Source organism: Macaca nemestrina, chromosome 17 (assembly GCF_043159975.1).
Source record: "Macaca nemestrina isolate mMacNem1 chromosome 17, mMacNem.hap1, whole genome shotgun sequence".
Taxonomy (NCBI): domain Eukaryota; kingdom Metazoa; phylum Chordata; class Mammalia; order Primates; family Cercopithecidae; genus Macaca; species Macaca nemestrina.
This window is the reverse complement of record NC_092141.1, coordinates 39,973,574-39,997,272: the sequence shown is the minus strand read 5'-3', so window position 1 is coordinate 39,997,272 and position 23,699 is coordinate 39,973,574. Positions and strand designations below refer to the sequence as shown.

General features: G+C 51.4%; 2 non-coding genes across 2 annotated transcripts; one reads left to right on the top strand and one right to left on the bottom strand.

Annotated features, from left to right (window-relative positions):
- Nucleotides 1-2,947: 2,947 nt before the first annotated feature.
- LOC112427322 (U6atac minor spliceosomal RNA) lies at nucleotides 2,948-3,073 on the top strand. The gene has a single exon (XR_003018830.2). It is a non-coding gene; the product is annotated as a U6atac minor spliceosomal RNA (small nuclear RNA).
- A 13,866-nt stretch (nucleotides 3,074-16,939) lies between these two features.
- TRNAT-CGU (transfer RNA threonine (anticodon CGU)) lies at nucleotides 16,940-17,011 on the bottom strand. Its single transcript has one exon. It is a non-coding gene; the product is annotated as a tRNA-Thr (tRNA).
- Between the last annotated feature and the right edge of the window lie 6,688 nt (nucleotides 17,012-23,699).

The window sequence follows — 23,699 nt, the reverse complement described above, 5'->3', positions numbered from 1 at the left end:
GGAGAGAGGGTGTGTGCCTCGGGCCAGAGGAGGGTTCACCCTCCACACCAACCAGACCAACCAGCTGGAGCAAGCGGTCTAGTTGACTTTTCCCAGATATACAGTGGTCTGGCCGGGCAAGTTGAAGACTAACATTTTACCTGTACTTAAGTATCCGTTTAATCGCCCTCAAAGTTCCAAAAGCAAGACACTTTTCAAGAGAGACAGGGTCTGACTCTATTGCCCAGGCTGGAGTGCAGTGACCCAGTCAATCACAGCTCACTGTAACCTTGAACTCCTGGGCTCAAGCGATCCTCCCACCTCAGCCTCCTGAGTAGCTGGGACTACAGGCACACACCTCCATGCCTGACTAATTTTTCCTCTTACTTTTTCAGAGGCAGGGTCTTACTATGTTGCCCAGGCTGGAGTGCAGTGGTGTGACCATAGCTCACTGCAGCCTCAAACTCCTGGCTCAAGCAATCCTGTCTTGCCCCTGTCTCCAGAGTCGCTGAAACTACAGGTGTAAGCCACCACACCCAGCTAATTTATTTTTTATTTTTGTAAAGATGAGATTTCGCTATCTTGGCCAGGCTGGTCTGAACTCCTGGCCTCAACCGATCCTCCCACTTAAGCCTCCTAAAGTGTTGGGATTATAGTCGTGAGCCACTGAGCCCAGCCTTTCTCTTTTGTAAGATATGGCCCCCTCTCCACCCTTCCCATGTTCTTAAGCCCACAAAAGCAAGTTTGACAAGAAGGAACTCAGCACAAACTCACCCTGACTCTCCCACTAACCTCTCCTCTCAGATAGGCTTAAGTGGTAGTCACACGAACCCAACCCCCGGAAAAGGCTGTGACTCCTGGCCCCCCACCTCCATCCCACACCCCTCCCAAGTGGTAGGCATGTCTCACTGAAGAGGCAGGACCCACACAACTCACCCCCACACCCCAACAGCAAGGATTTGCTCTTCTTCCACTGTCTTCTCCCCAGATACCAAGCCAGCAAGCAGGCACACCAGCCTCAGGTAGTCCTTCTTTGACCTCATTGTCCCATGGGCCCTGGGATGAACATTGTCACCTGGGAAGAACTACCATGTACCACCCCTGACCACGCGCCTGGTGTTTCACACAGACATTCTTGTTCAGTCCTTATAATGCCCTGAGAAGAAGGTACATATTATCACAGACAGGGAAACTGAGTCTTGGGAAGACGTCCCTGGCCCAACCCAGCTAGTCTACAGGAGAGCCAGGTTTCTGATGCCAAAGCCCACGCCCTTTCCCTGTCTTAAGCAGAGAAGCATTTTCTGTTTTCAACCAGCCTGCTGGAAAGCCAGGTGCTACCAGCTAGTAAGCAGCAATGCAATCTAATTCTTTTCAGGGGGGTGGGAGACATGGGGGAAAAAAAGGGTTTGTTTTACAATGGACAAGGAGAGAAAAGAGAGTTATTTCTTAAATGTTTGCCTGGGAGACCAGAATTTAAGCCTCAGTCACCAAGAAGGAAAACCCAGTGTTTTCACTTGAACCCCACGTCCCCCAGGGCAAAAATCCAGTGAGAGGAAGCGAGTTTCATGAGAATGAACCACAAAGTCTTCACAGGCCGATCCAAATTTCCCAGCTGCAATCTCCAAATCCCTCACCCAGCCCTCCCATCCTCCAAACCACAGCCCCAGGCTCCACCCCGTGCCCTCCTCGGCTCCTCCTCCTCAGGATCTTAGAAGAATGCCAAAGGGGGTCTGGTGTATTCAGTCCAGTCACCCACTTGACAGAGAAGGGGGCTCTCAGGCTGCAGTGACAAGCTCAGAGGAAAATCAGACAGCGGGGCTTTCCACATGGCACCTCCTTGCTCCGTTCTCCTGGGCAGCAAATGCAAGGGGTCTGGCTATGAGGTGATTTCAAAATTCCTCAGACCGTGCCAAAGGGAGGAGGGAGGAAGCACCCACAGTGGGTAAGATGTCACCTGCTCTGGGTCCTGTAAGCCCTGCCCCCTGCCCAGAGCCAGTGAGGCCTGCTGAAGGCTCTTGAGCATTGAAAAGATTATGGTCTATCCCTACCTCCAGTCCTAAATTCTAAAGAAAAACACCACTGAGCCATGAAAAAGTCTAAGTCCCAAGAAATTCTGATTTTTCCCCCCCACGATGATTACTCTGCAGCATTTTTTGGAATATCATTCTTTTCTCGTCCCCCTCACCCCCCCTTCCATTTTGTGCCCTGCTTGACTGGTCCTACTAGAGGATGTTTAGCTTGCCCATGGCATGAGTGAGGGAGCGAGCCTTGAGCAGCTGTGGCAATTCAAATGTCTTCCCTGGGACCTTTTCTGAAACGTGCTCAGTGTCAGGACCAAAAGTCTTTGGGCCTTTAGGAGTGATGCACTGCTGAGCAGATGTGCAAGGCAGCCACATCTGCTACCCAGGGTTCCTTTAAGGACTCGGTGCCAGCGAATCCAGGCCCAGCCACCTCCCGTTCTAAAGCCCCAGCTTGCCAGCTTCCAACCTGGGAGGCTGTACCCGGAAGGCCGGGGGCCCTGCTCCTGTGGTACTGAGGCAAGCTGGGAGACTCTGGGAGGGTCTCTTCCCCTCTGAGTCGCGACTTCAACCATACAATGAGGACTTACAATACCATTAATCTGCTCTCAGAGCTGGGGCAAAAATCAGAGCAGGCAGTGAGGGACCGTGCCCATCTTACTAACGGACACCCCAGCATCTGCCTGGCCCAGCCCCTAGCACACAGTCGTCAAACCACAGAAACTGAGAGGACTGAGACTCAGATAGGGGATGGGAATCCCAGACAGTATCCCCATCTCGTGATTACAATGCTCCTGTTCCCAGTGGATTAAGTAACTTGCCCGAGGCCCCATGCTCCCAAGCGATGCAGTTAGTCCTTGAACCTACCAGACCCACAAGCCCAAGTCCCAATCACCCTGCACCAGTTTCAACCAACATGTATATACATACAGATACAAAATAAGAGAGCCAGGTTGTATGAAAAGAGAGAAGGTTAGCACTCCCCTTGACAAGGATGGAAGAGGCTCTTGGGCCTGACAACACACACACGGTTAAGGCACTGCCACCTACATCATGGCATCTAAACATCTTTTTTTTTTTTTAATTTAAAATAATAATTTAAGACAGGGCGTGGTATTTCATGCCTGTAATCACAGTACTTTGGGAGGTCAAGGTGAGGGGATCACTTGAGGCCAAGAGTTCAAGACCAGCCTGGCAACATGGTAAAACACCATCTCTACTAAAAATGCAAAAAATTAGCAGGGCACGGTGGTGCATGCCTGTAATCCCACTGAGGCAGGAGAATCACTTGAACCCAGGAGGCAGAGGTTTCAGTGAGCAGAGACCATACCACTGCACTCCACCCGGATAACAGACTGAGAATCTGTCTCAAAAAAAAAAAAAAAAAAAAAAAAAAGAAAAAAGAAAAGAAAAGAAAGGAAAAGCAAAGAAAAGAAAAATAAACAGGCCGAGAGTGGTGGCTCACACCTGTAACCCCAGCACTTTGGGAGGCTGAGGCAGGCAGATCATTTGAGTTCAGGAGTTCGAGACTAGCCTGGCCAACATGGCGAAACTCCATCTCTACTAAAAATACAAATATAAGCCGGGTGTGGTGGCGGGCGCCTGTAATCACAACTAATCGAGAGGCTGAGGCAGGAGAATCGCTTGAACCTGGGAGGCAGAGACTGCAGTGAGCTGAGATCGTGTCACTGCACTCCAACTTGGGCAATAGAGTAAGACTACGTCGAGAAAAAGGACGGACGGAAGGAAGGAAGGAAGGAAGGAAGGAAGGAAGGAAGGAAGGAAGGAAGGAGAAAAGAAAGAAAATAATAATTTGAAAAATTTTATTTAAAAAAAAGAGCCAGGGGACGAAGACTACCAGTCGGAGATCTACTGGTTTGTGCCAGACACCCTGACACACATCTTTCGTAAGCTTCGCCACACACTTACAGGGTAGGTATCATAACCCTCATCTCACAAGGAAAGAAACTGGGGCACAGAGAAGTCACTGGGCCAAAGCCATACAGCTGGTGAGCCGCAGTTGGAACCCAAATACATCTGGACGCAAAGTGTGCCTCCATGGCCTTCAGACTGGTCTGCTTCGAGAAAAAAACACTTCACGGAAACCAAAATGATCCCTTGCTTCTGAGACAACTCTCTTTCAGGGACTTATCACAGATTAGGAGCGCTGTTCTTTTGTGTAAAAAGAACTGAGACTGGCCAAATATTTACCAGCCCGCGCAGAGGGCTGTAGACTGGCCCAGCAGCGGAATTAACTCCTCCTGCAGTATCAAGGGCCAAGCTGTTGCTAGACAAAGTGGAGGAGAGAATCCTCACCATTCAGACAGCTCAGCTTTGGGCAAAGAGGGACCAAAGGAAACCCAGGGAAGCAGCCAGGGGCTCGGCAGGGATGGGCACCAACAAAACCCTGGAGGGATTTCTTCTAAGGTTCAGAATTTCCAGAGTTGCTAGGAGTGCAGATGAGAGGACTGGCTTCTCCCAATACCTCCTTTGTCATTCCAATCCTGCTGGACAAAAACTGATCTTTAATCTTTCATAGGTTGGGATTTTTCTTTTTCTTTAAAAAAAAAAAAAGCTAAAACGGCAAGGTTAATTATTCACCAGGCTGCAATTTACCTAAGAGTTGAGGGAATGCAAGTTTCTTCCCAGTACGCAGGACCGAGAATCCAGCTGGATTTTTAGGAGTCTCCCACTGGTCTCCCTGGGGCTCTAGCTAAAACCCTCCCCATCCTACCAGCTTTCTACCTTGCATTTAGCTGCTTCCTGAAGAAGGCTCCAAGGTAAATCAGTCTATGTTCAAGCTACTTCCCCTTGAAACCTTGAGGTACCCATCATCTTTGAAGGATGGACTGGGGTGGGGATAGGAGCCAGGAAGGAGGCCTCTGCTCCAGGAAACTATGAATTCGAGAGAGCAAAATCAAAAAGCTCTCCACTACAACACAATTAATTCCTCAATACAACGGCCTACACGGAAGCATAAATCAGTTGCAGGAGGCCAGGCTAGCCCAGCCCACTGCATAGCTGATTCAATCACATTTTGCAAAGGAAAAAAATCCAAGAAGGAAAAACCTAATCACTCACTTCCCCCAAAGAAACGAAGCACCAAGTCATTTCCTAAAAATCTCTAAAGCCCTGGCCAGACCCAGAAAGAATGGGGCACAGCCTGAGGGAAACTGCCAGGGGCGCCACAGTGCTCCTCAGGTCTCATTCCCAGCCCTGAGAGTCCACCTTCTCCAGCCTGTCCCCTCCAGGGTGGGTGCAGGGCAGCCAGCCCGGCCTGCTTTTCGGCATCTCATTGCTCCAGCCCACTTCTGGGATGTTTTATGACCACGCAATATTCTGGAGATTTCCACTTCATTTACTTTTAGACACTGATCCCCAGGGCTGGGAGAGGCATTGGTTCAAAGGGAGAACTTTGTTTTCCCAAGCTGATTCAGCGCTCCAAAGAGCATTTTTCTTAATTAGGGGCGAGGTCTCCAGTTGAAGCTCCCACCAGTTCCACTCCTAGACAATTTTGTCTCCAAAATGAGAATTTGTCAAGGTGCTCAGAAATCTACCCCATGGCCAAAGAAACACTTTTCTCTCATAATTCTGACATCTGCACCTTCCACTGGCTAAGCCTCCAGGACAAAGCTAACATGGAGAAAAGTCAGGCCAACTGCAGGACTGGGTATGTCCCTTTCTGGGCTCCCAGTCCCAAACCTGCCTCCGTGACCCCAAAGCACACCTGACTGCCCACCACACACCTGGTTCCCGTGTTGGCTCCCACGTGCCCCCAAAACAGGGACAGCAGCATGGGCAGGACGCCTGCAAAGGACTACTCTACACGTGGCCTGCAGAGGCAGGGAGCCTGTGGGAAAATGCCTCTTGGAAGGGTTTTTCACGACCTGGCAAGGGGTGGGCCAACCTGGCCATGAAGGTTCCTCCCTCTCACCCTCCCTCCTCCCAGCTCCTAAAAACCTCTCCTGTTTTCCAAAGCCAAGTAAGACAGGGACCAGACGTTCCCTATTTTGTCAACCAGTTCTTCACACAGTTCAAGTCACCTCACTGCATGTCCCCAAATGTTTTTCCACGGCCCCCACGGCCAAGAGCCAAAAAACAACACAAACAAAAGGACAAATAACCAAAGTTCCAACACCAGGCAAACCCGAGGTTTCAGGGGCTGGTGGGTTTTTCTTTTCGGGGAGTAGAAGCAAACGCACTACTATAGACTTCCTATTGATAAGAGACTTTAAGGGAGAGTTTAAAGAATTCCAGCATAAAACTTTAAGAGGACTGGAGTGGGTCCACATTATGTTGCATCTGTCAGGGAACAAAAAACTGGCCATTGGTAACACATCCACAAAGATCCATCTTTAAAGAAATGGTGTTTGGGAGAGGGACAGGGGCTTTCGGCGCCACCGGGCCAAACCTCGGCTTCCCACCTCCCCACGGGCAATTCTAGAAGTCAGGCCCGGTTCTCCCCACCCCCAAGCTCAAGGTTGCCGCCCTGGAAAGCGCAACAGGGCAGGCCTCGGTAAGTGGCAGGGCTTGGCCCATGGGTAAGCCGGGTCCAGGTCGCCGGGGCGGGGCCCACGTCTGCCCAGAGGGTACGGATCCGCAAGCAGTGACCGACTCACACGTCCGAGAGCGTAGCTATTTCTCCAGCGAAGTGCGGGGATTTCCCGAATCCCCGCACGCAGCCGGTGGCGAGCGCACCTCGCCACTCCTCCTCCAGCGTGGACCTGAGAGGCAGCCCGGCGGCCGGAGCGCAGGCGAGCCCGGGAGGAAGCTGGCCTGGGGCGAGGACCGTGGAGAAGACGCTGGTCCCGGGGGCCGAGGACTGGGACTTTGTAGGCCAGTTGATCCGACACCCTCATCTCGCCCGCAAAGACCCAGCCCTCAGCTCCCATCCGTCTCGGAGTTCGGGGTGCGGCGCGTCCCCGACGGGCTTCCCGGGGCTGGGTCCGGCCGCCGGCTCTGTGCACCGCGCTCCACTCAGCCGAAGCTCTGGGTGTCCCTCAGGCGGCATCCCCCGGGAAAGTCCACTGCCCCGCCCGACCTCGGGTCGCGGGCTCCAAACCCAGCCCTCGAAGGGTTACACGACGCTTGGCGCGCTCGGCAGCCTCCAGGCCACCCCCGGGCCGCCTCGGCGCAGGCCGAGGGACAGCGCTGGGGGAGGGGGAGGTGCGGGGACCAAAGCCTCCCCACCAGAGCCCCACTCCCGAGTGGGGCGCAAGAGTTACGCGCCGAGAAACTTCGCCACGCTCCCACGCCGCGCCCGCGAGGCCCAGCTCCGCTCCGCCTCGGTTACCTGCGCTCAGCTCGGCGGGCGAGTGGCGAGGGGCGAGGGGCGCGGGGCGCGGGGCGCGGGGCGGGGGGCGGGGGGCGGGGGCCGGTGCCAACCTCTCGCCGCAGGCCGCGCCCTCCCGCACGGCCGAGCCCGCGCCGCCGCCTGGACACTGGGGCCGTAGCCGCGAGCCGGGGCCCGCGCCCCGACGTTCCGGGAGCCCCTCGCGCTCCTGGCCGGGGGCCGTGGTCTCGCTCGACCTGCCCGGGACCTGGGGGCCGCCGCTGCCCCCTCCGCTAGGAGAGCGAGCCGGGCGAAGCCGGGAGAGGAGCGGGATGGCGAGACACCTCGAAAGTTGGGGGGGGGGTCCGCTTGCTCGCCGCGGCCCGACCTGGCTCCACGTGCTGGTGACACATCAGGAAGGCTGCGCGCCCCGCGGCTCCCGGCGGGCGGACGCGGCCAGCGCCCGCCCGCACCGCCTCCCGGAGCCGAGCGGACGGCGCCCCGCCCCGGCCCGCCCTCCGCCCGCCCCTAGGCGGCACCGCCCCCGGCCGCGACGCCCGCTCCAGCCTGCGGCACCGGCGGGAGAGACCCTGACGGCGGTGGGGGGCGGCCTGGGCTTCCCGGTCCCGGGTGGCCAGCCCTGCCCCGGGGATGGGGTCCCGACGCCGGCGGCCCGACTCGACAGTCTCGAGTGCCTTCCTCCCAGTCACGCAATCCTTCCCGCCTCCAAGCCCAGTAATTTTCCCTTTTCCTCCTTTGACCCGTCCGAGCAGCTGCCAGCGCTTCCTCCCGCCGAGACCGGCGCGGAGAGCCCCCTGCCGGCCGCTCCACTCCGGGGCCGCGCCCCGCGCCCGGTGGAGCGTGCCTGCCGCCGGCCTCAACTTCCCCATCTGGAACCTGGAGCCCCCGGGCACTTCTGGCAGGGCTTATGGTGGCAAAGATTATATATTAAAGCGCCAAACATAGTACCCGGCAGTATGCTTTGTTGAGATGTTAAAATTTCGTGCTTTCAAGTCCCAGTTCCAGCGGCCTGCAGACAACCTCTCTTCCTGTCTGTGCTGTTTGAAAAGCTGAGTTCCTTTAGGGGGACTGTGGAAAAGGAGTGGGACAGAAAAGCTTCGAGGCTGAGGGAGTGCTGTCGCAAGATTAGCGAGGGGTGGGAGTTCAGTGGAATCCCCTTGCTGGAGACCTGCTGCCCCACTCTCTCCGGAGACGCCAGGATTTGGGAGAGTAACTGCGTGTCTCCTCTGGGACCTGGACCAGGCCTCTACCAAGATCCCCAGCCTCAAGATGGCCAGGATTCCAGGGACCGTGGATGATGGGGGAGCCCAAATATCCACTGAGGTTGAGTTTCCCAACCTCTTCAGGTCGAGATTTGGAACCATTTAAAGAAAATAACGTGACATATCTGTGTCCCGACATAGATATTAGCTATGTTCCTGCCTTCTCTTGCCTGGCCTCACCAACCCTGCCTTCAAACCTCACTGTGAGACTAGGCACGGCGGCGCACACCTGTAATCCCAGCACTTTGGGAGGCAAGGCAGGAGGATTGCTCGAGCCCAGGAGTCTGAGACCAGCCTGGGAACATAGTGAGACTCTGTCTCTACACAAAGTTAAAAAAAAAAAAAAAAAAAAAAAGTAGCTGGGCGTGGTGGCATACACCTGTGGTGGGAAGATGACTGAAGCCCAGGAGTTTGATGCTACAGTGAGATATGATAGCACCACTGCACTCCAGCCTGCATGACAGAGCGAGACCCTGTCTCTAAACCTCACTTTGGTAAGGGTTGAGGGGTATATCTGCTCCCCCTGTCCCCACATCGGGATCCCTGGGTGGGACATGTCCAGGAGCTGGTGCTCCCGGAAGTGCGCAGCTGGGGGAGGGATGGCGGCGGAGCGCCGGCAGAGACGCCCTGTGCTGGGGCATGGACAGCGCTGGCCCCAGGCCTCTGTAATCGCCATTTTGTGGGAGCGCGGGATTAGAAGGGAAGAAAGAAGATGCCCTGACATTGCTGGAGATGCAGCTAGTGCTGGAGGGGGTCTGGAGTTAGTGCTCTGCTTTCTCTTCCCCTTTTATTGCTCGCTCCAAATCTGACAAACCCTTACGATCTCTGAGACTCAGGAGCCGGGAGGAGCCGGTGTCCTGGGGGGATGAAAGGGCAGGGTTGTAATGGGTTTACCCTGGTGCTGATCCCAGAGAAGCTCGAAGAAGATTAAGATTTGCTCCCTGGGCCTGAAATCTCCCTGCTACCCCCTGACCACATCAAAGGACACGGCCATGGGGGGTGCCTAATCCCATCAATGGAATCAAAGCTGGACAAGAAAGGAAATTCTTCCATCTTGGGGCAGCAGCAGGACGCAGCTCGCTACAGAAAGGCAGACACCAGGGCCTGGCCTTTTCCACTGGCGGGAACATCCCAAGAAAGATCCAGTCCGCAGGCAGATAGGGCCTGCTCTTTTCTTCTTGAGGTGGCCACTGTGGGAAGGTCAACCACAAGAACTTGGGACACCCAACAGCAGGACTGGGACTGCCTCCAGGGGCAGAGGAGGACCCTGGGGGCAGAGGACAGGGGGCTCACCCAACATTCCAACATCACACAGCTTTTCTGGCTCCCAGCTTGACTTCTGGAAAGGGCTTTTGCATGTGACACTCCTTGCCACCAGCGTTTCCCAAAAGGTGGTGCTCATATGAGAGATGGTTTTAGATGGGAAAAAATGTAATATGTAGTATTAAATGTAAATTTTCTGAATATTGCTGTTACAATGAGGCTAAAATGGCTAAAGTGAGCCAACTCAAAGACAATAATTTAGTAAATAATGTTATAGGTAGTATTCTGATATGGCAGCAATAGTGGCAGTGGTATGCAAATTACTAAAGTTAGAAAAATAGACCGGGCGCAATGGCTCAGGCTTGTAAGCCACAAGCACTTTGGGAGGCCGAGGCAGGCAGATTGCTTGAGCTCCAGAGTTGAAGACCAGTCTAGGCAACCTGACGAAACCCTGTCTCTGGAAAAAAAAAACAAAACAAAAAAAACCAGAAAAATTAGCTAAGCGTGGTGCCATGCACCTGTAGTCTCAGCTTCTTGGGAGGCTGAGGTGGGAGGATCGCTTGAGCTCAGGAGGCTGAGGCTACAGTGAGCTGTGATCATGCCACTGCACCCTAGCTTGAGCAACAGAGTGAGACCCCATCTCAAAAAAAAAAAAAAAAAGAAAAGGAAAAGAAAAGAAACACACTCCTTTCAATCATCTTTAGAGAAATGTTGCCTTAGAACAGTAGCTTTCAAACTCAGTCATGCCCATGATAGGAAATATCTGTGTGTGTGTGTATGTATATATGTGTATGTATCTAGGTACATATGTAAAACAAATGTTTTATAAAACAATTCTTATGCACTCAAATATATATTCTGCGTTACTATTTCATTTTTAAAATGCTGTTTACAACCTGTTAAATTGGTTTCACTTAACAGGGTTACCTCCTGCTGTTTGAGAACTACTGCCTTCAAGAACATATACCATCATGATGATATTAACATCTCTCAGTTATTTTTATTCATTCCTTTATTTGAGACAGAGTCTCACTGTGTTGCCCAGACTGGAGTGCAGTGGCGCAATCTCGGCTCACTGTAACCTCTGCCTCCCAGGTTCAAGCGATTCTCCTGCCTCAGGCTCCCTAGTAGCTGGGATTACAGGCACCCACCACCATGCCCGGCTAATTTTTGTATTTTTGGTAGAGAGAGGGTTTCACCATGTTAGTGAAATCTGACCTCAGGTGATCCGCCCGCCTTGGTCTCCCTAAGTGCTGGGATTACAGGTGTGAGCCACCGCACCCAGCCCAGAAAGAGATCTGAGAGAAGACATAGGCATCCTGGGACCAGAGGGAGAAAGGGGCTGGTGATAACCTGAAGTACTTTGTAGATGACTATGGAATTTGTGAGGTTGATTTTCTCAGCATATTCTGCTTAGATGGCAGTGCACCTGGGTTTTGTTTCTCTCGGCCCAAATGGTCTGGACCAAGGGAGAGCCCCAGAACCCAGGGGAAAGGCAAGCAGGAAGGGAAATCTTTACTGCAGAAACACCACTCTGGCATTACCAGGCTTGTCGCTGCTTATGGCCTGTTTCCATTCCTCACCTTCTCTGCAACCTTCAAAGAGTTATTTCCTGCCTCTGAAGTTCAGTTTCCTCGTCGACAAAATTGGGACGTGATTTTTATCTCTGTGATTTCTCCCAGCTTGATTGTTCCATTACTGGAGGAAGAGAAGTTGAGTTTTCTTTTTCTGACCTTCATTCATTCATCCAACAAATGAAGAGCCTCTTTATCTAGCAAGGGAAGGGAAGATAGGACACTTGCCCTCAAGCAGCAGCAGAGGGGTAAATTCCCCAGAAAGGAATCCATTCTCTCCAGGTGGTGTCATATTTCAGCAATGCCATGGCTGTGCTTTCAGCTGAATTCAGTTTTCCTGGATGATGGGGTCTAGGGAGGAGGCAGGTGATCTGAGGCTCCTGGGAAGTGAGGTCACACAATGATACCTACTGGCCCCAGGTCCCAGCCCTCTTACTCAGGGTTCTCTGAAATGCTTTCAAAGCACATGTCCAGAAAATATTAGAGCCCTTGATCCAGAAGTTAAGTCTTTGGCCTATGAGCTTTATCTTTGCCCTCACCTTCTGTGACTGAATTGATTCTTGTCTTTAAGTTCCCACTGTGTGTGTGATAGCCACTGTGCCATGTTACTCCTTCAAGAAAGGATTTGTCCCAGCTGCTTGGAGTGCTATCAACAGACTGCCTTCTGCCATCAGAGCCACCTAGTCTAAGGTTTCTGGACAGCCCACATCCAGTGAGTGGTGGGGGAAGGGGCTCTCCCTCATTTCACACCTGCTTCCCACCCTTCCCCAGGTGGAATAAGCATTCTGCACATTAAACTCTGTCTAGGGGTCTGCCTTCTGTCCAGGGTTTTGCCCTGGACACTAAGGAGGAGCAAAAGGGAGGACTCTACCAGGGGTAACCAGCATGGGCGGAGCCTTTGCAGCTCCAGCGCTTCCCATCAGGGAGGACTGCTTACAACTCTTTGGATGGAGGAGCCCTGGTCACATAGATCTCATCAGGAGGTCGCAATGGTCAAGCCCCATTGCAGAAGGGGCTACTATGATGGGTGGGGTGGCCTGTGATCCCCTTGCTTCTGCAAAGTCCAGGCTCTGAGGTAGAAACCTAAAATTTCAGGACACGAGGCATTTAGGACATAGCTCTCCAACCTTTAACAGTGTATATCTCTGTCCCTCTCTTGCTCCTAAAACCTTAATATTGTAATCAAGTATAATGATTTTGGTCATCATCTGCTGTTCTAATGTTTTTGGTCATCATCTGCTGGTCATCATCTGCTGATCAGGTATGAGTGTTTGACAAGTGAGGTGCCAGTTTGGCCTACAGGCTGGCAAAGAGACCATCTCCTCGGTGCATGTCAAGTTAATAATGAAGATGACTTTTCCAAGAAGATTTGAGCTCGTGCTGTAGACAAGCATAATCTCTATGATAAAGGCAGAGCTTTCTGGGTGACCCAGAACAAATTGCTTTCCTTCTTTTTGCCTGTTTCTGCAGTGTGAAATGAGACAGTTGGCTGATTTCATTCCTATCAGTGTATGATTCCAAATTAGTAACTTCTGTCCCCAAGTATGGGGTTAGACCCTTAGGGTTTGCTAATAAAACCATCTACAGGGAGTGAGAATTTGTTTCTTAATTCAAAAATCAATTTTACCTGCAGGTTCGAGGGGCCACAGGGGAAAGAAAAGAACCCCTGCCTGCTGAGATGCAACTTAGATCATGATATTTGAGTGTCAAAGATGACTGAATGAGGGCAGAGATACCCAAGACCTGGTTGTGCTCTGTTGAGTTCCTATTCATCCTGCAGAGCCCAGCCACAATGTCACCTCCTCAGGGAAGTCTTCCCTAGCCCTTCAGGCCGGGACCTTCCTTGTGCCAGGGCTCTGTCTCTGTTCCAGCTGCTGGTAACACAGACATGAGTGAGACACCATCCAAGTCCTAAGGGGCTTCCCAGTATGGTGCCAGACACACAGAGGGGTCCCAGACAAGAAATTGAGTGACTCCTTACCTGGGGGAATCAGAGCCTTCTCATAATACCAGAGTCTTGCCATAGGCATCCAACCTGTCTCTGATCCAGCATCTGGATCTAGCTGCCAATTTGCAGGAAGTACTGAGAACTGGGGAGTTTACTGGGTTGCACCAAGAGTTTGCAGTAAGCAAAATCTAGACTGTGGGAAACCCTCCAGGTCCAGTGGCCCAGGATCCTCAACAGACACACTGCAAGGAAATAAAAGGGAAGGAAAGGATACCTCCTGATTGAAAAAAAGCTTCTATCCATTTTTTTAAATGAGCAGTTAAACTATAGTGTATAAAGATGCTGCAATGCTCAATCAGGTGATAAACTAAAATGCAAGGAAGTGATTAAAGGGTTAAGGATACTTACGGCCCTGTGGGGGTTGTGATTGGGATGGGCACATAAAAAGGGTTTCTGGGGTATCTGGCAAAATTATCTAACTTGGATGGTGTTCCCCTTATAATTCATTAAGGCATTCACTTGATTTGTGTGGTTTTCAAATTTGTGTTGTATTGTATAGTAAAAGATTTAACAACATATTTCTTGGGCCAGGCGCGGTGGCTCACGCCTATAATCCCGGCACTTTGGGAGGCTGAGACGGGCAGATCACGAGGTCAGGAGATCGAAACCAGCCTGGCCAACATGGTGAAACCCCATCTCTACTAAACATACAAAAATTAGCCGGGCGTGGTGGTGCATGCCTATAATCAATCCCAGCTACTCGGGAGGCTGAGGCAGAAGAATTGGTTGAACCTGGGAGGCAGAGGTTGCAGTAAGCCAAGATCACACCACTGCACTCCAGCCTGGGTGACAAGAGTGAAACTCCATCTCAAAACAAAACACACAAAAAAAGCATATTTCTCCAGGCTGGTAATGGGCTAAAACTCATAGAATGAGGCATAATATATAGAATTGCCAAATTCTGGTCTGTGTTTTTAAAAATATCCTGGAGGTTTTAGCTGCCCACAAATGACTATGTCTGCCGGCGTGGCTCTCAAAATGCAGTACCAGAGGCCCTGTGTTTTGCCCTGGACACTAAGGAGGAGCAAAAGGGAGGACTCTACCAGGGGTAACCAGCATGGGCGGAGCCTTTGCAGCTCCAGCGCTTCCCATCAGGGAGGACTGCTTATAACTCTTTGGATGGAGGAGCCCTGGTCACATAGATCTCATCAGGAGGTCGCAATGGTCAAGCCCCATTGCAGAAGGGGCTACTATGATGGGTGGGGTGGCCTGTGATCCCCTTGCTTCTGCAAAGTCCAGGCTCTGAGGTAGAAACCTAAAATTTCAGGACACGAGGCATTTAGGACATAGCTCTTTCAACTGTAGAATTTACAACTAAGGAAGCTGAAGTCTAGGGAGTATCAGCGATTTAATGGAGGTCATGCAATAAACTCATATGTGTCCATTTCTGCCCCTGCCTTCACTTCTGTCCTCATTCTTTTTTTTTTTTTTTTGAGACGGAGTCTTGCTCTGTAGCCCGGGCTGGAGTGCAGTGGCCGGATCTCAGCTCACTGCAAGCTCCGCCTCCCGGGTTTTAGGCCATTCTCCTGCCTCAGCCTCCGGAGTAGCTGGGACTACAGGCGCCCGCCACCTCGCCCGGCTAGTTTTTTTGTATTTTTAGTAGAGACGGGGTTTCACAGTGTTAGCCAGGATGGTCTCGATCTCCTGACCTCGTGATCCGCCCGTCTCGGCCTCCCAAAGTGCTGGGATTACAGGCTTGAGCCACCGCGCCCGGCCCTGTCCTCATTCTTTAAGCCAATGACCTACCCCTGGCTCCATGGGGGTGCATGTATATAACTGCTGGCCTTCAAGATAACTACGAGATTTCTGTTCCCCAAGCTCACCCTGGTGCTTGTATCTGACTTGTATTCACTTCAGTTCCTCTCACCAACCTTGACCTGGAATCCATACTTGACCCCTGCCTCTGGTCCTTCACCTTTGGAAGCCCATGTTTCCCCAGTATCTTTACATTGACTTCTTCTGTACCTTGTACTTTTTTTTTTCTTTTTTGTTTTTTTGAAACAGTTTCTCATTGTCTCTCAGGCTGGAGTGCAGTTGCACCATCTCAGCTTACTGCAAGCTTGACCCTCCACGCTCAAGCGATTCTCCCACCTCAGCCTCCTGAGCAGCTGCGACTACAGGCACGTACCACCATGCCCAGCTAATTTTTTTGTATTTTAAATAGAGATAGGGTTTCGCCATGTTGGCCAGGCTGGTCTCAAACTCCTGACCTCAAGTGATCCGCCTGCCTCAGCCTCCCAAAGTGCTGGGATTACAGGCGTGAGCCACTGCGCCCGGCCCCTTGCACTTATCTTATATTGACTTTGGCTTGGCTCATCCCCCTGCCCTCCTCTAGGGTGGAATTCTCTGCTCCAGCTCCTTCAGATAACCCAATGTTCAGTCTTGAAGCTCCTTCTCATCAGGAATTTGAAGGGACAGGATTCAAGGCAATATCCAGTACAGCAGGACTTTCCACCTTCCTATCCCTATCCCTGAATATCTGGACTCTATCTAAGCTAAGGTGCTTGTCAGAAAAGGCCTTAATTTGTATTTAATAACACTTTCATGATGACACTGACACCCTAGCTCGGCATTACCTTCAAAAGTCAAGAGCATCTCTTCCATTTATTGGGATCTTAGATAAAAGGTCAATATTTCTCTGCTGTCTGGGCTCTACACCTTCTCTTCTGATAACCTGAGACTCTGCTGACATTCAGTCCGCCTTAAAGCTCCTCATGGTCATCTGTGTAACAGGCCTCAGGGAAAGTAATGTGGTTTTTTGAGGGCTACATTAACAGATGTATGGGGTATAGAGTGAAGGTGGTGAAGTTTCATTCATAACACTCTATCTGGAGTAGTATGTTTGGTACCGAGTGTTACAATTGAAGAGGAGGACAGACAGAGGAGTGTATCAAAAAGAGGATCCAGGAATGGGAGGAGGTGCTCAATGTCATGTTATTAATATGTTAAATCGGACTGTTTATCCTAGAGATGATGTGGGGAGTGCCATAACTGGCTGGGGGCAGATTCAAAGGGTCAGTTCACCAGGAATGGGAAAGAAGCGCCCACCAGTTGAGCAATATGGTTTGCTTTGTAGACAGGAAGGCAGGCAGTGTGCATGGCCTGCATAACTCACCTTCCGAGGAACAATCCAGAAACGACCGTTCCGGAAACTCAAGCACCCTCTCTGAAAAGTTGCCCCGCCATAACACACGCAAATCGAGCGAGACCCGAGTCCCCGCGGGCCACCTGGACCTCAGTGTCCCCATCGGCGAATCAGTGAAGACGACTCCGGCTCTGCGGAATGCGGCTGGCGGAAAGGAGACGCGGGGATCGGTGGCGAGGTAAGTTGCGTCGTGGCGGGGTTCGAGCTCATCTGTAAGGTGGACCCTGGAGTCTCGAGGCCCAGGTGCACCGGCCCCGGCCGACTGCGGAGCCCCAGGGCAGGAGAAGAACAGGAGGGCGCCTGAACAGAATCCGAAAATGGAAAAAATGCCACGTAGAAGGGACGGCGTAAGTGGAGAAAACCGACTTCCCACAGCCAAACCCCAACCTCGGGTTTCAGGCACGGACGGGGTTCGAACCCGCGATCTTCGGTTTACGAGACCGACGCCTTACCACTTGGCCACCGCGCCTGACAGCCCAGGGAGCGGTGGAAGCTCTCAGTGGAGGGGAGGTGGTACCGGCTGGGAGCGGCGGCCTCGGCCCCGCCCCCGGCCCCGCCCCTCCCCGGCCCCGCACGCCCCACCCGCAAGCCCGAGAGCGACTCTGCGAGCATCGCTCCCGCGCGGTCAGTGCCAAGTCTCGCGCCCGCCGCCTGCGGGACCCGAACCGGCGTCTTGAGAGAGCCCGGCCCTCCTCCTTCCTCTCTCGCTCGGCGCCCGCCGTGAGCGCCGCCCCGAGGCCCAGCCCGCGTCTAGAGCAGGCGGCGGCCAGGCGGTGGGGTCGAAGCGACTGCACAGAGCCGTGTCTGAGTCGCAGAGAATCCTTGGCGGAGGCGGAAGCGGAAGCGCCGGGCCGGGCCGCGCCGGGCGGTGTGTGACCCTGGGTGGGTCATTTCTGTCGGACCGGGCAGGGTCCGTGGGCGGCCGGGGCCGGGTCGGTGGGGACCAGGGCGCAAGAAGAAGGGCGGCGTGGCCGGGGGCGGGGACTGGGACGAGGCCAGCGCTCCGAGGACGACGCGGGGAGCCCGGGGCATGGGGTCAGGCTCGGGGCGCCGGGAGGTGACCTTTCTTCGCTGGCCCTGCAGGAAGCACGACCTTCCCCGGGTTCAAGTCGTTCCCCTTCCAGCCCCTGGCAAGGTGGACTCTGAGCATCTGTGTAGCCTGGATGACCTTGCCCCGGAGGAGCCGAGGTGGGCACGCCAGGAGAAGCCCCCAGGGATGTCATGACGACCCGAATCGCGGAATCATGTAGTCTCTCCTACCGCGGAACAGTTCACCATGAAAAGGAACCATTCGTGTTCAAAGGGCTGATTGTCAGCATAGGCAGAGCCCAGAACCATACGTGAAAATTTACTGGAAAAACAGGGAGCCTGGGACTGGGGATGGGGGACAAAGGGGACTTTAATTGGCATTGTTTTGTTTCTGTTCTATGGAAGAGGCAGAGGTGGGGGACTGGGAACATGAGTGCCTATTAGGATGCTGTATACTTTTTGGGTAAATCTTTTATTTTCTTTAAATTAAATAGGCCGGGCGCGGTGGCTCAAGCCTGTAATCCCAGCACTTTGGGAGGCCGAGACGGGCGGATCACGAGGTCAGGAGATCGAGACCATCCTGGCTAACACCGTGAAACCCCGTCTCTACTAAAAATACAAAAAACTAGCCGGGCGAGGTGGCGGGCGCCTGTAGTCCCAGCTACTCCGGAGGCTGAGGCAGGAGAATGGCGTAAACCCGGGAGGCGGAGCTTGCAGTGAGCTGAGATCCGGCCACTGCACTCCAGCCCGGGCTACAGAGCAAGACTCCGTCTCAAAATAAATAAATACATAAATAAATAAATAAATAAATAAATAAAATAAAGGGGGGAATTAGGTACCCCTGTTCTTGTTTGGCCTGTGACCACAGCATCTGTTCCAGGAGAGAGGCGAGTGTGCATGGGTGGGGAAAGAGAAGCCCTTCTCTCAGGCAGGGATCATGCTCACTGGGGACAGCCACCCAGCCACCACGGCCAAATTAAGCCTTATTTGTGTGTAGAATTGTTTGTTTGTTTGTTTTGTTTTTGAGATAGAGTCTCGCTCTTCCCAAGCTGGAGTGCAAATGCAATGGCACGATTTCGGCTTCCTCCAACCTCCGCCTCCCAGGTTCCCAAGTACCTGGGATTACAGGCACCTGCCACCTGCTCCCGGCTTATTTTTTGTATTTTAATAGAGATGGGGTTTCATCATGTTGACCAGGCTGATCTCAAACTCCTTACTTCAGGTGATCCACTGCCTCAGCCTCACAAAGTGCTGGGATTACAGGCGTGAGCCACGTGTCTGACCTCCTCTTTATGCTTTTAAAAATTCTCTGGACTCTGCGGGGTGAGGTGGCTCATGCCTATAATTCCAGCACTTTGGCAGGCCAAAGCGGGCGGATCTCTGGACCCATCAACTATTGATGCTGGAAAAACTGGATATCCACATGCAAAAGAATGAAGTTGGACCCTAACCTAGCACCATATACAAAAATTGCCTCAAAATGGATTCAGGACATAAACATAAGACCTGTAACTATAAAAATCCTGAAAGAAAACAGGGGGAAAGGCCTACAACATTAGATGTGGCAATGATTTTTTTTGATATTACAGCAAAAGCAAAAATAGACAAATGGGACTACGTCAGACTTTATAAAAACTACACAGCAAAGGAAACAATCAACAGAATGAAAGGCAACCTGTGGATGGGAGAAAATATTGCAAATCAGATATCTAATAAGGGATCACTATCCAAATTAAAACTTAGACTCCTACCACTCAACAACAACAAACAACTCAAAAATGGGCAAAAGGCTGGGTATGGTTGCTTATGCCTGTAATCCCAGGCTTCCCTTGGGAGGCCAAGGCAGGAGGATCACTTGAGGCCAGTAGTTAGAAACTAGCCTAGGCAATATAGTGAGACCTCATCACTACAAAAAATAAAACAAGGCAGGCATGATAGCACCTATAGTCCTAGCTACTTGGTAGCCTCAGGCAGGAGGATCACTTGAGTTCAGGAGTTCAAGGTTGCAGTGAGCTATGATTGTGCTGCTGTACCCTAGCCTGGCCAACACAGCACAAGAAAAAATAAAGTGGATCTTTTCATCAGTTATAACAAGTGCACAACTCTTGTTCAGGGGAAGCCGTGCAGTTGAGAAGGTAGAGAGTATGTGGGAACTCTCTGTACTTTGTGTTCAGTTTTGCTGTGAATCTAAAACTGCTCTGAAAAATTAAGTCTGTGAAAAGGAAGAAATGAATTACCAAGTCATGAAAAAACACAGAAGAATCTTCAATGTATATTACTAAGTTAAAATGCATGTTACTGCTATGGTTTGAATGTGTCCCCTAAAGTTCATGTGTTACAAACTTGATCCCTGATGTGGCGGTCTTGGAGATGGCACCTAGTGGGAAGTGTTTGGGTCATGGGGCCACCACCCTCATAAATGCGTTAGTGCCATTCCCGAAGGAGTGGGTTCATTATGGAGCAAGTAGTTTTCTTATAAACTAAGTTTGCCTTCCCACCCTCTCTTTGCCCTGCCTCCCTGGGTTGATGAAGCAAGAAGGTCCTCACCAGATACCAGCTCCTCCATCTTGGGCTTCCCAACCTCCAATCCCATGAGCCAATAAATTTCTGTGCATTATAAATTACCTAGTCTGTGGTATTCTGTCTTAGCAGCACAAAACAGACTGAGACAAGCTAAACTGAAAAGGCTACATACTATATGACATTCTAAAAAAGGCATTTTAAAAAAACTATGGAGACATGTTAAAAAACAATGGAGACAGTAAAAATATCAATGGTTGCCAGGGGTTGAGGGGCGGGAAGGGTGAGTAGATAGGGCACAGAGGGCTTTTAGGGCAGCAAAACTATTCTGCATGATATAATGGTGGATACGTGTCATTATATATTTGTCAAAACCCATAGAGGGGTTCTGGGCTGGGAAAAATAAAGAAAAAAAAATCCCATAGAGCATTCAACACCAAGAGTGAACCCTAGTGTAAACTATGTAGTTTGGGTGATGATGTGTCAATGCAGGGTCATCAGTTGTAACAGATGTACCACTTTAGTGGAAGATGTTGATGGCAGGGGAGACTAGGGAGATATGGGGGCCATAGATATATGGGGAACTCTGTGCTTTCTGCTTAGTTTTGCTGTGAACCTAAAATTGCTCTTTAAAAGTCTATTTTACAAGGCTGGGTGCAGTGGCTCATGCCTGTAATTGTAGCACTTTGGGAGGCCAAGCCGGGTGGATCGCCCAAGTTCAGCAGTTCGAGACCAGCCTAGGCAACATGGTGAAACCCCATCTCTACTGAAATACAAAAAATTGGCTGGGTGTGGCAGCATGCACCTGTAATCCCAAGCTACTCGGGAGGCTGAGACAGAAGAATTGCTTGAACCCGGGAGGCAGAGGTTGCAGTGAGCCAAGATCACGCCATTGCACTCTGGCCTGGACAACAAAGAGAGACTCCATCTCAAAATAAAAAAGTATATTTTACAAAAATGACACTGGTCTCAGTGACTGACACCTGTAAGGTCAGGAGTTCAAGACCAGCCTGGCCAACAGCCTGGCCAACATGGTGAAACCCTGTCTCTACTAAAACTACAAAAATTAGCCAGGTGTGGTGGCATGCACCTATAGTCCCAGCTACTTGGGAGACTGAGGCAGGAGAATTGCTTCAACCCAGGAGGCGGAGGTTGCAATGAGCCGAGACTGTAACAAAGCAAGACTCCATTTCCAAAAAAAAAAAAAAGAAAACAAGAAAAATAATTATTGAATTCTTTCCTGTCTGACCTGTTGCTATGAATCATTATCAACCCTGGGCCACACTGTAATTGCCCTTTGATGGGGTCACTGTGGGTTCACCCAGGTCCACTTCTCAGCTGGATAGGCCTAGGAGCTGGTTCTGAAACACAGAGCTCCAGGTGGGCAAGAATCAAGCCTTACTCACCTTCATACAGCGTGGTCATAAGAGCACCTAGTTATTTATTCCTTCAGCAAATTATGGAGCATCTACTGTATGCCAAATACTGTTCTCAATGCTAGGGCTATAGCAGTGAACTAAGCAGCACAGATCTCCGCCCTTATGGAGCTTCCATTCTTAAATAAGCAAAACATACAGTCTATCGGTTGGTAAGAAGTACTAGGGAGAAAAATACAGCAGGGAAGGAGGCTAGGAAGTTCTTCGTGGGGTGGGGTGGGGGTTGCAGCTTTTTTTTTTTTTTTTTTGACACGGAGTCTCGCTCTGTTGCCAGGCTGGAGTTTAGTGCCGCGATCTCAGTTCACTACAACCTCCACCTCCTGGGTTCAAGCGATTCTCTTGCCTCAGCCTCACGAGTAGTATAGCTGGGATTACAGGCACGCACCACCACGCCCGGCTAATTTTTGTAATTGTTTTTTAGTAGAGACAGGGTTTCACATGTTGGCCAGGTGGTCTCAATCTCTTGACCTCATGATCTGCCCACCTCGGCCTCCCAAAGTGCTAGGATTACAGGCGTGAGCCACCATGCCCGGCTGGGTTGCAGTTTTAAATAGGTGGTTGCTTGGTGCAGTGGCTCACGCCTGTAATCCCAGCACTTTGGGAGGCTGAGGCAGGTGGATCACCTGAGGTCAGGGGTTCAAGACCAGCCTGGCAAACATGGTGAAACCCCGTCTCTACTAAAAATACAAAAAATTAGCGTGGTTGTGGGTGCCTGTAATTCCAGCTACTCTGGAGGCTGAGGCAGGAGAATTGCTTGAACCTGGGAGGGGAAGGTTGCAGTGAGCCGAGGTTACTCCATTGCACTGTAGCCTGGGCAACAGAGTCAGACTCCATCTCATAAATAAGTGGGATAGCTTAAATGCAGTCACAAATTCTTTGCAGCTTTTCCCACCTAGAGGTGGAGTCTCTTCCCCCACTTTTTGGTACAGGCTGGCCATGGGGCTTGCTTTGACTAAAAGAATGTGGCAAAAGTGAAGTTATGTAAGTTCTGAAGCTTAAGGCCCCTAGAGAGGCTGCTTCTGCCTCCACTGTCTTAGGAAATTGCCCTGAGAATGCTGTGGAAGAAAGGCAGTCTAGCTACTGAAGGCTGAGAGGCCCGGAGGGTCATTCCAGCCAACAGCCAGCACCATCTGCCAGACATGACAAGTGGCCATCTGCGACCTTCCAGCTCAGCTGACCCCTCAGCTGGAGGCAGCTGCAAGAATGAACCCAGGCACAACTAGCAGAGGAACTGCCAGTCTGCCACAGAATCAGGAAAGTAATAAACCTTTGTATGCCTTAGGATTTGAGGGTGGTTTGTTACATGGAAGCAATAGTTCATTGATACAGGAGGCCATATACAGCTTACACACCTTTCCATTCTAGGTTTGTGGGCTAGTGGTTATTTGCATGGAGTAGGCAAAACTTAGTGACACAGGGTAACTTTGTCAGGGGCCATGTACAATGTCCCTTCAGCCTTCAATTTAGTCTGTTTCCTCATCTACAGAATGGGAGAGTTACCCATTATTTACATCCCTGCGTTAATTATAAATTGAGCAAGGTTCATTATCCACCGCTAAAGTGAACAGCGGAATGAAATGCCAGCTTGATCCTTCTGCCTTTGGTACAGTAACAACTAACACTTTTCCCTTTGATCAAGTTTCACAGCCACCACAAAAGCTCTAAATTAAGGTGCCATTAATAGGAGGGGAAAGTCAATGCAACTTGAGACTTTTTGGAGAGTATGTGGCCACTTACTCATTTATTTCTTTTTTTTTTTTTTTTTTTTGAGACGGAGTCTCGCTCTGTCACCCAGGCTGGAGTGCAGTGGCCGGATCTCAGCTCACTGCAAGCTCTGCCTCCCGGGTTTCCGCCATTCTCCTGCCTCAGCCTCCCGAGTAGCTGGGACTACAGGCGCCCACCACCTCGCCCGGCTAGATTTTTGTATTTTTTTTTAGTAGAGACGGGGTTTCACCGTGTTCGCCAGGATGGTCTCGATCTCCTGACCTCGTGATCCGCCCGTCTCGGCCTCCCAAAGTGCTGGGATTACAGGCTTGAGCCACCGCGCCCGGCCTCGTTTATTTCTTATTTATTTTTTGAGACGGAGTGTCGCTCTGTTGCCAGGCTGGAGTGCAGTGGCACAATCTCCACTCACTGCAACCTCTGCCTCCCGGGTTTAAGCAATTCCCCTGC